Source organism: Monodelphis domestica, chromosome 1 (assembly GCF_027887165.1).
Source record: "Monodelphis domestica isolate mMonDom1 chromosome 1, mMonDom1.pri, whole genome shotgun sequence".
In the NCBI taxonomy this organism is placed as follows: Eukaryota; Metazoa; Chordata; class Mammalia; order Didelphimorphia; family Didelphidae; genus Monodelphis; species Monodelphis domestica.
In genome coordinates this window covers 615,366,576-615,378,757 of record NC_077227.1, presented here as the reverse complement: position 1 = coordinate 615,378,757, position 12,182 = coordinate 615,366,576, and the positions used below count along the sequence as shown (strand labels likewise).

The following is a 12,182-nucleotide window of genomic DNA, read 5'->3' as shown; positions in this document are numbered from 1 at the left end:
CTACAGTGTATTAGTGTCCGAATTTTGCCACATCCCCTCCAACATTTATCACTTTCCTTTGCTGCCATATTGGCCAGTCTGCTAGGTATAAGGTGGTACCTGAGAGTTGTTTTGATTTGCCTTTGTCTAATCAGAAGGGATTTAGAACATTTTTCATATAATTATTGGTAGTTTTGATTTCTTCATCTGTGAGCTGCCTATTCATATCCCTTGACCATTTGTTGACTGAGGTATGGCTTGATTTTTTATAAATTTGACTTAGTTCCTTATATATTTGGGAAATTAAGCCTTTTTCAGAGAGTTTTCTTATAAAATTTTTCCCCAATTTGTTGATTTCCTTCTGATCTTGCTTGCATTCATTTTACTTGTACAAAAATTTTAATTTAATGTAATCAAAATCATTCACTTTACATTTTTTAATGTTCTCTATCTCTTGCTTAGTCTTAAACTCATTCCTTTCCCACAGATCTAACAAGTATACTGTTCAATGTTTACCTAATTTATTTATTATTTCATTCTTATATTTAAGTCATTTACCCATTTTGACTTTATCTTGTATAGGATGTGAGATGTTGATCTACACCTGATTTTTCCCATACTGCTTTCTAATTTTTCCAACAGTTTTTTTTTCAAATACTGAGTTCTTGTCCCAAAAGCTGGGATCTTTGGATTTATCAAACACTATCTGGCTGAGGTAATATACCCCAGTCTATTCCACTGACTCTCCAATCTGTCTCTTAACCAGTACTATATTGTTTTGATGACCACTGCTTTATGGTACAATTTAAGATCTGGTACTGCTAGGCCCCTATCATTTACATTTTTGTTTAATTTTTCCCTTAATATTCTTGATCTTTTGTTCTTCCAAATGAACTTTGTTATAATTTTTTTCTAATTCAGTAAAAACATTTATTTGTAGTTTGGTAGGTATGGCAATAAATAAGTAAATTAATTTGGGTATGACTGTCATTTTTATTATGTTATTATGTTAGCTTGTCCTACCAGTCTTTTGCTAGTATTCTATTTAAGATTTTTTTTCATTTGTGTTCATTAATGAGATTGGGCTATAGTTTTCTTTCTCTGTTTTTGGTCTGCCTGGCTTTGGAATCAGTATCATATTTGTGTCATAAAAGGAATTTGGTAGGACTCCTTCTTTGCTTATTTTGTCAAATAATTTGTATAGTACTGGGATTAGTTGTTTTTTAAATGTTTGATAGAATGCACTTTTGAATCCATCTGGCTCTGGGGATTTTTTTAGGGAGTTCTTTGATCACTTATTCAATTTCTATTTCTGATATGGGATTATTTAAGTACTCTATTTTTTCTGCTGATAATCTAGGCAATTTATATTTTTGTAAAGATTCACCCATTTCATCTAGATTGTCATATTTATTGACAAATAATTGAGCAAACTATTTCTTAAAAATCACCTTAATTTCTTCTTCACAAGAGGTGAGATCACCCTTTTCATCTTTGATACTATTAATTTGATTCTCTTCTTTCTCTTTTTGATTAAATTAACTAGTATTTTATCTATTTTATTTGTTTTTTTCAAAGTACCAGTTCCTAGTCTTATTTATTAGTTCAATAGTTCTTTTACTTTTACTTTTATTAATTTCTCCTTTAATTTTTGGATTTCCAATTTGGTTTTAATCTGGGGATTTTTAATTTGTGCTTTTTTGAATTTTGTAAGTTGCAGTTCCAATTCATTGATCCCCTCCCTCTTGACTTTGTTGCTTTAGGCACTCTGTGTTTTCCCCTGAGTACTGCTTTGGCTGCATCCTATAGATTTTGATATGATGTCTCCTCATTGTCATTCTCTTTAATGAAGTCTGTAACTGTTTATATGATTTCTTCTTTGACCAACCAGTTTTGAAGAATTCGATTATTTAGTTTCCAATTAATTTTAACTTTGCCTTTCCATGGACTCTTTTTAATTATCATTTTTGTTGCATTATGATCTGGAAAACTAATATTTATTATTTCTGCTTTTCTGCATTTGTTTAAAATATTTCTGTACCCTATTACATGATTGATGTTGTATATCTACCATGTACTGTTGAGAAGGTATATTCCTTTTTATCCCTGTTCAGTTTTCTCCAGATAGCTATTAACTCTAATTTTTCTAGCATTTCATTTCCCTTATTTCTTTCTTATTTACTTTTTGGTTCAATTTATCTAGTTCTGAAGGGGGAAGTTTGAGATCACCCACTAATCTGGTCTTGCTCTCTATTTCCTCCTTGAGCTCCTTTAATTATTCCTTTAGAAATCTAGATGCTATACCATTTGTTTCATAAATGTTTAGTAATGATATTACTTCATTGTTTACAGTACCCTATAGCAAAATATAATTTCCTTCTTCATCTCTTTTAATCAGGTCAATTTCTACTTTGGCTTTGTCTGGTATCATGACTGCTACTCCTGCCTTTTTAACTTTAGATGATACATAATAAATTCCACTCCAGCCTTTAACCTTGAATCTCTGTGTGAATCCTGCCTGAAATGTGTTTCTTATAAACAACATATAGTAGGATTCTGGTTTTTAATTCACTCTGCTATCCACTTCTTTTTAATGGGTGAGTTTATCCCATTCACATTCAGCATTATGATTACTAACTGTGTATTGCCCTCCATCATATTATACCCTTTAGATTCTACTCTATTCCCTTTTACTCTGTTCTTCCTCACTAGTATTTTGCTTTTTGTCACTCCCCTACTTCCACCTCCCTCCAATTACCCCCCATCCCTTGTCTTATTCCCATTCTCTGTAGGGTAAGATAGAATTCTGTAACCCACTGAGTATACTTGCTTTTCTCTAAGGGAAAAATCTAATGATTTTTCATACCTCTTTATGTTATATAACTTACCCCATTCTATCTCTCCCTTCCTTTTCTTCTTTCAGCCCTTGATTGATTTTTACATCATTCATATGCATATGTATCATATCATAAATACATATTATTCCATATCATCACATTTACATATACATCATATCATCATATATCATATACATCATATCATAATCATCATAATTTTCCACCCTCTTTCTGAGTAAATTCCTTCTATCTTCTACTAAGAGTAATTTTTGAGAATTATGGAAATCCTCTTTCCATGTAGATATATAAACATTTTGGTCACAATGAGTCCCTTAAATTTTCTCTTTCTCATTTACTTTTTTAGACTTCTCTTGTGTCTCATGTAGGAACTTCAAATATTTTGTTTAGATCTGTCTTACTCCTTAATAATGCTTGGAAATATTCTATCTTATTCAATGTCCATTTTCCCCCTGAAAGAATATACTCATTTTTGCTGGATAGGTAACTCTGGGTTGCAAACCCAAATCTTTTGCCTTTCTGAATATAATATCCCATGCCTTTCAATTCATTAATGTAGAAGCTATGATCCTAACTGTAGTTCCATGGTTTGAATGGTTTCTTTCTGGCTGCTTAAATTATTTTCTCTTTGTCTTGGTGGCTCTTGAATTTAGCTATTAAATTCCTGGAAGTTGTCATTTGAGAATTTCTTTTTGGAAATGATCTGTGAATTCTTTCAATTTCAATTTTATTTTCTTGATTGAAGATCCCTGGGCAGTTTTCTTTGATAATTTCTTGTAATACAATGTCCCAGGTTTTTTCTTGATCAGGACTTTCAGATAGTCCAATAACTCTCAAATTGTCTCTCCTATATGTATTTTCTAGGTCAGTCATATTTTTCAATAAGATATTTCATGTTTTCCTCTGTTTTTTTTTAATTGCTTTGATTCTTCTTTATTGTGTCTTGATTTCTCATTAAGTTACTGGTTTATAGATGGTCAATTCTGATTTTTAAGGCCCTGATTTTTTCATGTCCGTTTTTGTTCTCCTTTTTCAATTGGCCCATTTCTTCTTGCATCACTTTCCTTTCTTTTTGAATCACTTTCATATCTCTTCCCCACTTTTTCTCTGCTTCTCTTAATTGGTTTTAAAAGGTTTTATTGAGCTCTTCCAGAATCTGTGTCCAATCCCAATTTTTTCTTTTGGACTTTGTGTCTGTTTCCTTTGCTTTCACTGCCTCTTTCTGTGTCTGTACCTTGTTCTTTGTCTCCATAAAAATTCTTTAGAGTTAGGTGCTTTTTTGTTGTTTTCTCATTTTTACTATCTAATTATAGGTAGGTGCTATTTTCTGGGAAGTTGGGGCACCCTCTTTAACTTCAGTTCTTCCTTGATGCTATTTTTAGCTTATTTTCTGGGTTTTTACCAGTTTCAGTTCTTGGAAACTGATATGATGGTCTGAGGGCTGAGAGCTCTGAAAGCCCCCTCCCCTGCCAATTCAATTGACCCTTGAGATGCTTATAGCTTAAAGACTTGACTCAGGCTTGGGTGTAAGCTTTTGTTTTTACTCTGAATTTGATCAGGTCAAGAGCTGATCAAATTCTAGTTCCAAGTCTAGGCTAAATTATTTAGTCTCACTGTGTACTTGACCCAATCAGACACTTTCTTGATTGCCCTGTCCTGGATCTTTGCCCTAGTTTTGGACAACAAGATGGGGGCAGACATCCCTGTAAACCATGTTCTCACCCTAAAGTGTGAATCATTTTCTCATCCCAAACCCAGATTGGGATTTCTGACTTCTCTCTAGTCCCACAAGGATCATCCTACTTCAGCCCAGACTGTTCTAGAGTGTGACTCCAGACTTCTCCACAGGTTTGAAATTTCAAGGGGTATAGTTTGGCTTGTACTACTATTTGCCCAGTCAAGATTTCCGGATCTGAATGTTGGCTTGGACTTCGTTTCCAAACTTGTGACAGCAGATTTGGGGTTGGAGGGGTGTGGCTTGATAACCCAAGAGGCTATAGCCTCTTGCTGGCTCTGTTCTCCTCTCACCCCAGTGCCCCAGATGTTCTCTGCCTACCTTTTGGACTATTTTTTCTTGAAAGTTGTTTCACTCTGTTCCCTTATTGTTTCTGTCACTCCTGTATTCATTTTGTGGCAATATTTTAATCTTGGTCAGAGAAGATTCTTGTGGTGATCCGGCATCCCTAATTCTAAGCTTCTCTAATGGAATCCTTACTGGAACTGATAATTAGACTTAAGAGAAAAATAACAACCCTTTGGAGGCATTAAAAAATAAAGCAATCCTAGATAAGGGCTTGAGCTACTAAAGTGAACATTCTTAATTGGTTTGTCTCCTTTGGCCAATATCTTTGAGAGGAAAGAAGTGAGATGTCAGGCATAAAAAAATGGCAATGAAAGAGACCTACTTTGGGAAAGATGAAAGGCAGGTGGATTTTAGGAGGAAGAAAGGAAATCAAAGCTAACACCTCACTTTAGAGTCACCTACCTACTTGTCAGTCATGGATTCAATTGGGAAGATATCATATGGTTTAGCCTTTAGCATGCCCCTCTTCTTCTCTGACATGTTCATCCCACATCCTGGTATCTTGTGTTTCATTCTTTCAAGACCTTGCTTTCAGTAACTTTTAACTAATCTCAGTTAGTTTGACTGATAATGACTTAAAGAGCAGATTGTTTCCCAGGAATGTGTTATTCAGTCATTTCAGTTAAGTCCAACTCTTAATGACCTGACTTGGGATTTTCTTGGCAAAGATATGAAAGTGGTTTGCCATTCCCTTCCCCAACTAATTTTGCAGCTAAAGAAACTGAAACAAGAAGGATTAAGATTTGACCAGAGTCACACAGCTAGAAAAAAGTCTGAGACCAGATTTGAACTCAAGAAGATGAGTTTTCTTGATTTCAGGTCTGATGTTCTATCCACTGTACCACTTAGCTGCTCTAACTTGAAGATGAACTTTTCAAGGTCTTAAAAACCTGTCTAGGCCAAAGAAATGTATTTCTAATGGTGGAATTTCAGAAATATATGGAGAGGGAGATTATTCAAAGACAAAAATAGGACCCTGAGAGTGGTAAGGAACCTGGAGCATTTTCCTCAAATCACACTAAAGAGAGTTTGTTAATTTGTCAGCAATGGACCTACTCTTTCCTATTCCCTTTTTTTCCTTACTCAAAGCCTCGCTCTCTATTTCTATATTTCCCTGTATTATTACACTAAATAAAATGTATACTTCTATTATTTAGTGACATTTTAAAAATCCTTGCCCTTTCCCCTCCATGTCCTTAAAAACAGAAACTAGGATCTATTACTGCCTTTCTCTCCAAACCCTAGTGCTAGGATATCGATCATGTGCTCTGTTTATAAGGAGATACTCGACAAATGAGGTTGGCAGTCTCCCTGGGCAGCGCTAGCAATAAGACGCCAATGTTTTGTTTTGTTTTCCAGTTCTCTTCTCTAACCACCTGACAGCAGTTCCTCTTGGAAATAAAATTAGACATCTTCTGATGTGGAATTACATCCAGTACTTGACCAGGCTAGATTCCAAGCTGCAAATGAAAAAACAGAGAATTGCATAACACAATAACTAGGAACATAAACATAGATCCATGCACATGTCCAGAGCCTACCAAGGAGACAGTGAGCTCAATTAGAAATTTAACAGGCTCAGAATCTTGGTCCTCTAATTCCATTTTGAGGAGTTTAAGGAAAGGGGACACTATGTCTGGGCTATAGGTAAAGTCTTTACTTTGAACTCTGATGTGTGTTAAAATTCAATTAAGGAAGCATGAGAAAGCACATAGGACAGTCCACCCTGGTCATCCTCCCTTCTTTCAAGTTAATTTGCAAATGACTTTTCCCCCTCTTCCTCCATCCCCAAAAGAAGGGGTTGGAAAGGAAGAAGGCAGCAGCCATAAACGGTAACCTTGGGGAGAGGAATTGGATCCTCATGGGTGGTGCTGTAAGATGGTCAGAGGATGGCTTCTGGAGAGGAATTGCTCTCATTTGTCAGTACCCTAGGAAAAAGCCTTGGTTATATTGCCCTAGTTATGGCTCAAGCATCAGGAAGAGTTTTTTTAGCCTGATTGTGTCAAAAGGAGTAGAACTAGATGAGTCTTCATAGGGAGGAGAAAGAATGGCAGTGGGAAAATCACTGGATGTTCATACATATTTTGTGATACTAAGAATTTCCAGACATTCTCTCCTAGAGGAAGATTATAGCTGGTTATCCCTGTGTGGCCTGGGTCTCCAAACAAACACTCTCTTGGGAATTCTTCTACTTTTTTTCTCTTGATCAAAAAAAATTTTAAGGCCTGAAATGCCTAACCCATGGTACTTTCTAGGGTGTAATTTTTTTTTTTAGTTTATACATGTATATTTGTATGTGTGTGTGCGGAGAGAGAGAAAAAAGAGTTTATATCTTGAAAGAAAATGTCAGGGGGAAAGGCAGGTTTAGCTCATAAAGGAAACAATTTCTCAGTGTGAAGTTTCCTGGAAGATATGGGAGGTTCCCTGCTGGGGCACTGGGGCTGTGGGTTTAGAGATGGGAGGCTGATTTCAGTATGTCTGTTGTTTGAAAGATTACCATTCCATTTAGGAGACTGGGGGAAAGATCAGCTGAAAAGGATCTGAAGGCTGTGTAGGAGGAAAAGTGAGTTACAGAGCACCTGCCTTCATGTCCTCTTCTTCCTACACTCTTACTCTTAGAAACCAATCTGTTCATGTCGTCTTTTCTCAGATCCTGAGAGTGCTTTGAATTCAAGCCAGGACTCTACATTTGAGAAACCAGAGCAGGGAGGTCTGGCAGCTTGGCTAGACTCACATTTTCTAGTCTCAAATTTCATCTGAGACCATTCTGTCTAACTGGTAATAGCTTGGTACTTAAGAATGCCAAGGCGGCAGGTTCTGCCCCCTCCTCCCCCCATCCTTAGGAAAGGGCCAGTTAGCTTCTTTTTTGCCTCCATATTCACAAACCGCAAACTGATCTCAGTCAGCAATGTCTAAGCTTCTGGATCTTGTTCAATATAGAACTGAGAAGGAAACTGAGCAGTGCAGGTCAACTGAGACTACTAGACTTACAATCAGAAGACAGGAAGTATCATCTCTGGTCTAAAATGAGTTAGCTGTGTAACTCTACAGAAGTCATTTCAACTCGCTTAGCCTCCCTTTCCTTATTTTAAAAGGGAGAGAAACAAGACTGGATGGTGTCTAGAAATCACTTCAAAATCCTGTAAAGCTCATTATCTCAGATAATAATTGGAAAGCACTTTTTAATGACCACACATTGCTAACACATAAACTATTATCATTCATTCCAACAATGGCTAAATTGCTAAATTAGTGGGGGCAGCTGGGTGGCTCGCTGTATTGAGAGCCAGACCTAGAGATGGGAGGTCCTAGGTTCAAGTCTGGCCTCAGACACTTCCCAGCTGTGTGACCCTGGGCAAGTCACTTAACCCCCATTGACTAGCCCTTACCACTCTTCTGCCTTGGAACCAATTGGTTCTAGGGTAGAAGATAAGGGTTTAAAAATGCTTAATTAGTAACTTAATTTTAATTAATTTTTTAAATTATTATAATGTGCAAGCCCTAAAGAAACATATAAAGATAATTGAGACCCTGTACCTTCCCAACTCCCTTAATTTTACCCTTGAGGAACTGAGACTCATCAAGGATAACTGATTTGCCTACAGTTACAGTCAGTAAATGGCAAAGCAAAGATTAAAACTCAGTTTTTCCAAATCCATCACTTTCCATTACACCACACTACCTCTCTAACCAGCAACGTATGGACAGTTTCATGGAAACATGTTCTGATGGGCAGTCCACTAAAGCGACATGACAGCAGGATTCCATGCATTTTTAAAAATATAACCCTTACCTATACTAAGACAGAAGAACAGCAAGGGCTAGGCAATCAGAGTAAGTGACTTGTCCTAGATTACACACTTAGGAAGTGCCTGAGGTCAGGTTTAAACCTGGGTCCTCCAACTCCAAGCCTGGTGTTCTATCCACTGTGCTATCCAGTTACCCCCAGTCTCATGACTTTGTGGTAGAATTTGAGTCAAATAGCAATTTCAAAGTGTTATGAAGTGACATTGGCCAATCAGTCTAACTTCATGCTGGATAGCAAAAATCAAATAACCCATATATACAGATAGCAATGATCAATAACTTCTTCTAGTAGATGAAGATGAGTCTTTTTATATCTCTTCACTTTTTTCATCAGACCAGATAGTTACAAAAGTTCTACACTCATCCCTCATAATGGCAAGGAAGCATCCATGAGTTCTCAAAAGTCAGGGCAACAGAATTTAAACTCTAGTAGCTCCCACCAACTTGGTAAGGTTTTGAGTGCAGTCCAGAGGACAGGCTAGGCTGCTCAAGGATCCATGACCTCAGGCACCAACTGTCAAGGCAAGAGAGAAAGGTTCAGAAGTGCCACTGAGATGTTGCTGCAGAGTCCTTATTACCCTGTTTAGGGGTATACTCTATATCCATAGTGGCAAACCCATGGCACAAGTGCCAGAGAGGGCACACAGAGTCCTCTATGTGGGCATGTGTGCCATCACCGCAGCACAGAGTTCACCAGAGTATTTTACTAGAAAGCCAGAGGGGCAGGCTGCTCCCCTGATCCCCTCCCCCTCTCCATATGCCTAAGGATATTTCTCATATCAATCACCCCTCTAAAAGGTTTGCCATCACTGCTCTATATCATACTGCAGGTAGGCAATGTAATGGAAGAGTGCCAAGCCTGGAATCAGGAAGACTCAACTTCCTATGTTTAAATTTGGCCTCAGACCCTGGGCAATTCACTTAACCCCCATTGCCTAGCCCTTACCACTCTTCTGTCTTGGAGCCAATACTTTGTATTGGCTCCAAGACAGAAGGTAGGGGTTTAATAAAACAAACAAACAAACAAACAAATAAATGAATGAATGAATGAATGAATGAATGAATGAATGAATGAATGAACAAATGAATGAATGAATGAATAGATAAATGAATGAATAGATAGATAGATAGATGGATAGATAAATATATAGATGAATGAATGAATGAATAAATGAATGAATGAATTTAGCCTCAGACTAGCTGTGTGACCCTGGGCAAGTCACTTTACCCTGTTTGTGTCGATTTCCTCATTTATAAAATAAGCTGAAGAAGGAAATAGCAAATATTCCAATACCTTTGCCAAGAAAATCCCAAATGGGGTCATGAAGAGTCAGACACAATTGAAATGATTAAATTGTACCCAAGCCTTCAGTCTGCTTACAGCACAGACCAATATGTGATACATCAAGGGCAATGGCATAGCAAAGGGGACTGCAAATAAAGACACAGAAAAAAATATCTCCCAGGAAACCAAGGCTCTCTGGCCACACTTATTTCCTATACAACTGTCTTTTGTGTCTCTTTTGCCTTATTTCCTTCTTAACCTTCCCTTAACCACAGAAAAGATATCCCACTATGCTATGGGAGTCAGAAATGGGCCACTTTAAATTCCAGAAAGCTCTCTCTCTTTTTACATGCTACTTATAGCTACAGAATATGTGAGAAGCTGCTGACTTCCCAGCCTTACATATCAACTGTCTTAGATCTTTAATTATCCTTACAATGTGTCTTTTCTCTGAGGTTCAACCTGGACTACCCTGGAGAGTCTTAACACCAAAAGGTTGAGTTGGACACCAATTTGGTTGATTCTTTTGGCTATGATGATCTATGAAACACACTAAAATACAAAATGACTAAATATAAGGCACTTCCTTTCTGATTTCGTAGTGATGGTGGCCATGTGGCCAGTTCTGGGGGCATAAGTACAGTGTTTAGTCTGTCTACAAGCTTGTAAGAATGGCTTTGGATGAGAAAGTATGGAAGGCTGTAATCTACAATGATGGACACAGTATTATATTGATGAAATTACAGATCCATCAAAGTGTCATGTTATGAGAAAGTGCCAGAAATTCCCCAAAGTCAGCAGGATTAGGATGAGAATATATTCATAAAACATTTAGTCTGAAATGTATGTGTGGATAACTTACACTAAATTTGACTCAGAATATATGGGTTTTTAATGAACAGGAACCAAATCACAAAGCCATGGTAACCTAGAAAACTATTTGTTCATATACCAGACCTCTTGACAAGCAGGCTATGTCATTGAATTTAATCCAATTCCCACTGGTTTAGCTGCGGGAGCTGCTCCTTATGAATTCTCCCAAGGGCTCTGTGCTGGCCTGCTATGGTACCTTTACCACTGCTTAACAGACATAATTATATTATTGGAGCCATCCAAATTAAGACAGGCTACCAGCTCCAGTACATGAAAATTTAAATAATTCAGCATTAAAAGATTGATAGTTAGGGAAAATAAAAATGTTAATACAAATGGAAATTACAATCAATAGCTTTAATATTTTATTTCTTAATTATTGGTCAGTTTAGTAGAAAAGGCCTTAAGATTGAGGGCATAACCAGAATGAAGTTAACAGACTAATTTTTGTTGTTAACTTATAATCTGACCTTAAATAAAGCACTTCATCTCTAAAAATAAGGGCTAGGTGTCCTTTGTAGTTCCCTTACAAATTTAAAATCCAATGATTACTCTGGTGACATGATTTTTTCCTGATTAGAGGAAAGGGAAGGAGAAGAGTTATGGACATTTTTAATGTTTTATATTAGATGTCAAATATATGTATAAACATATATATATATACATACATATATATATATATATATATATATATATATACATATGTGAGACATAGACTCTAGAAATGGGAGGGACCTGAAAAAATCACTCAAGATCCTGGGGGTAAGAAAAGTGGACCAGTTCAAGAAGAAGGTCTAGGAAAGTTGCTCATTTCTTGATTAGGTCCAGAACTTGCTTTTCATTGTAACCTTATAAAGTAACTGAACTAAGCAAGGCTGGTAAATGAAAACTTGGTAGAAGGGTCACCAGATGAAGCATCCTGTTTTGAACAGGGAAATAAATTATTCTGAAAAGAGATATCATTTTGGAAGTACCATATGAGAATTTGATTCAGAAAAAGGCATCATGATATCTTATATCTGGCCACATGGATTATGGACTGTGATTTTGGGGAGGGATAAGAGTATAAGGGAGTACAAGATTACACAAGTTTCCTGATAGAAGTCCAGTGGATGTGTATGTATTTTATATTTCTACATGTATGAATATACATTGCATATACTAGAATATATACATACATGTGTATATATAGAAAGAAATTGATATATTTATAGAGATATAGATAAACATCAATATGGATAGATAACATAATTATAGTAAGATAAAGCTTTATCTATAATCTAGCTATCCATCTATCTAT

General features: G+C 36.5%; 1 protein-coding gene across 1 annotated transcript in view; it reads left to right on the top strand.

The window, feature by feature from the left end:
- The window catches only part of PCSK2 (proprotein convertase subtilisin/kexin type 2), a 331,306-nt gene that overhangs the window by 34,280 nt on the left and 284,844 nt on the right, over positions 1-12,182 (top strand). The gene's annotated exons all lie outside the window — the stretch shown is intronic.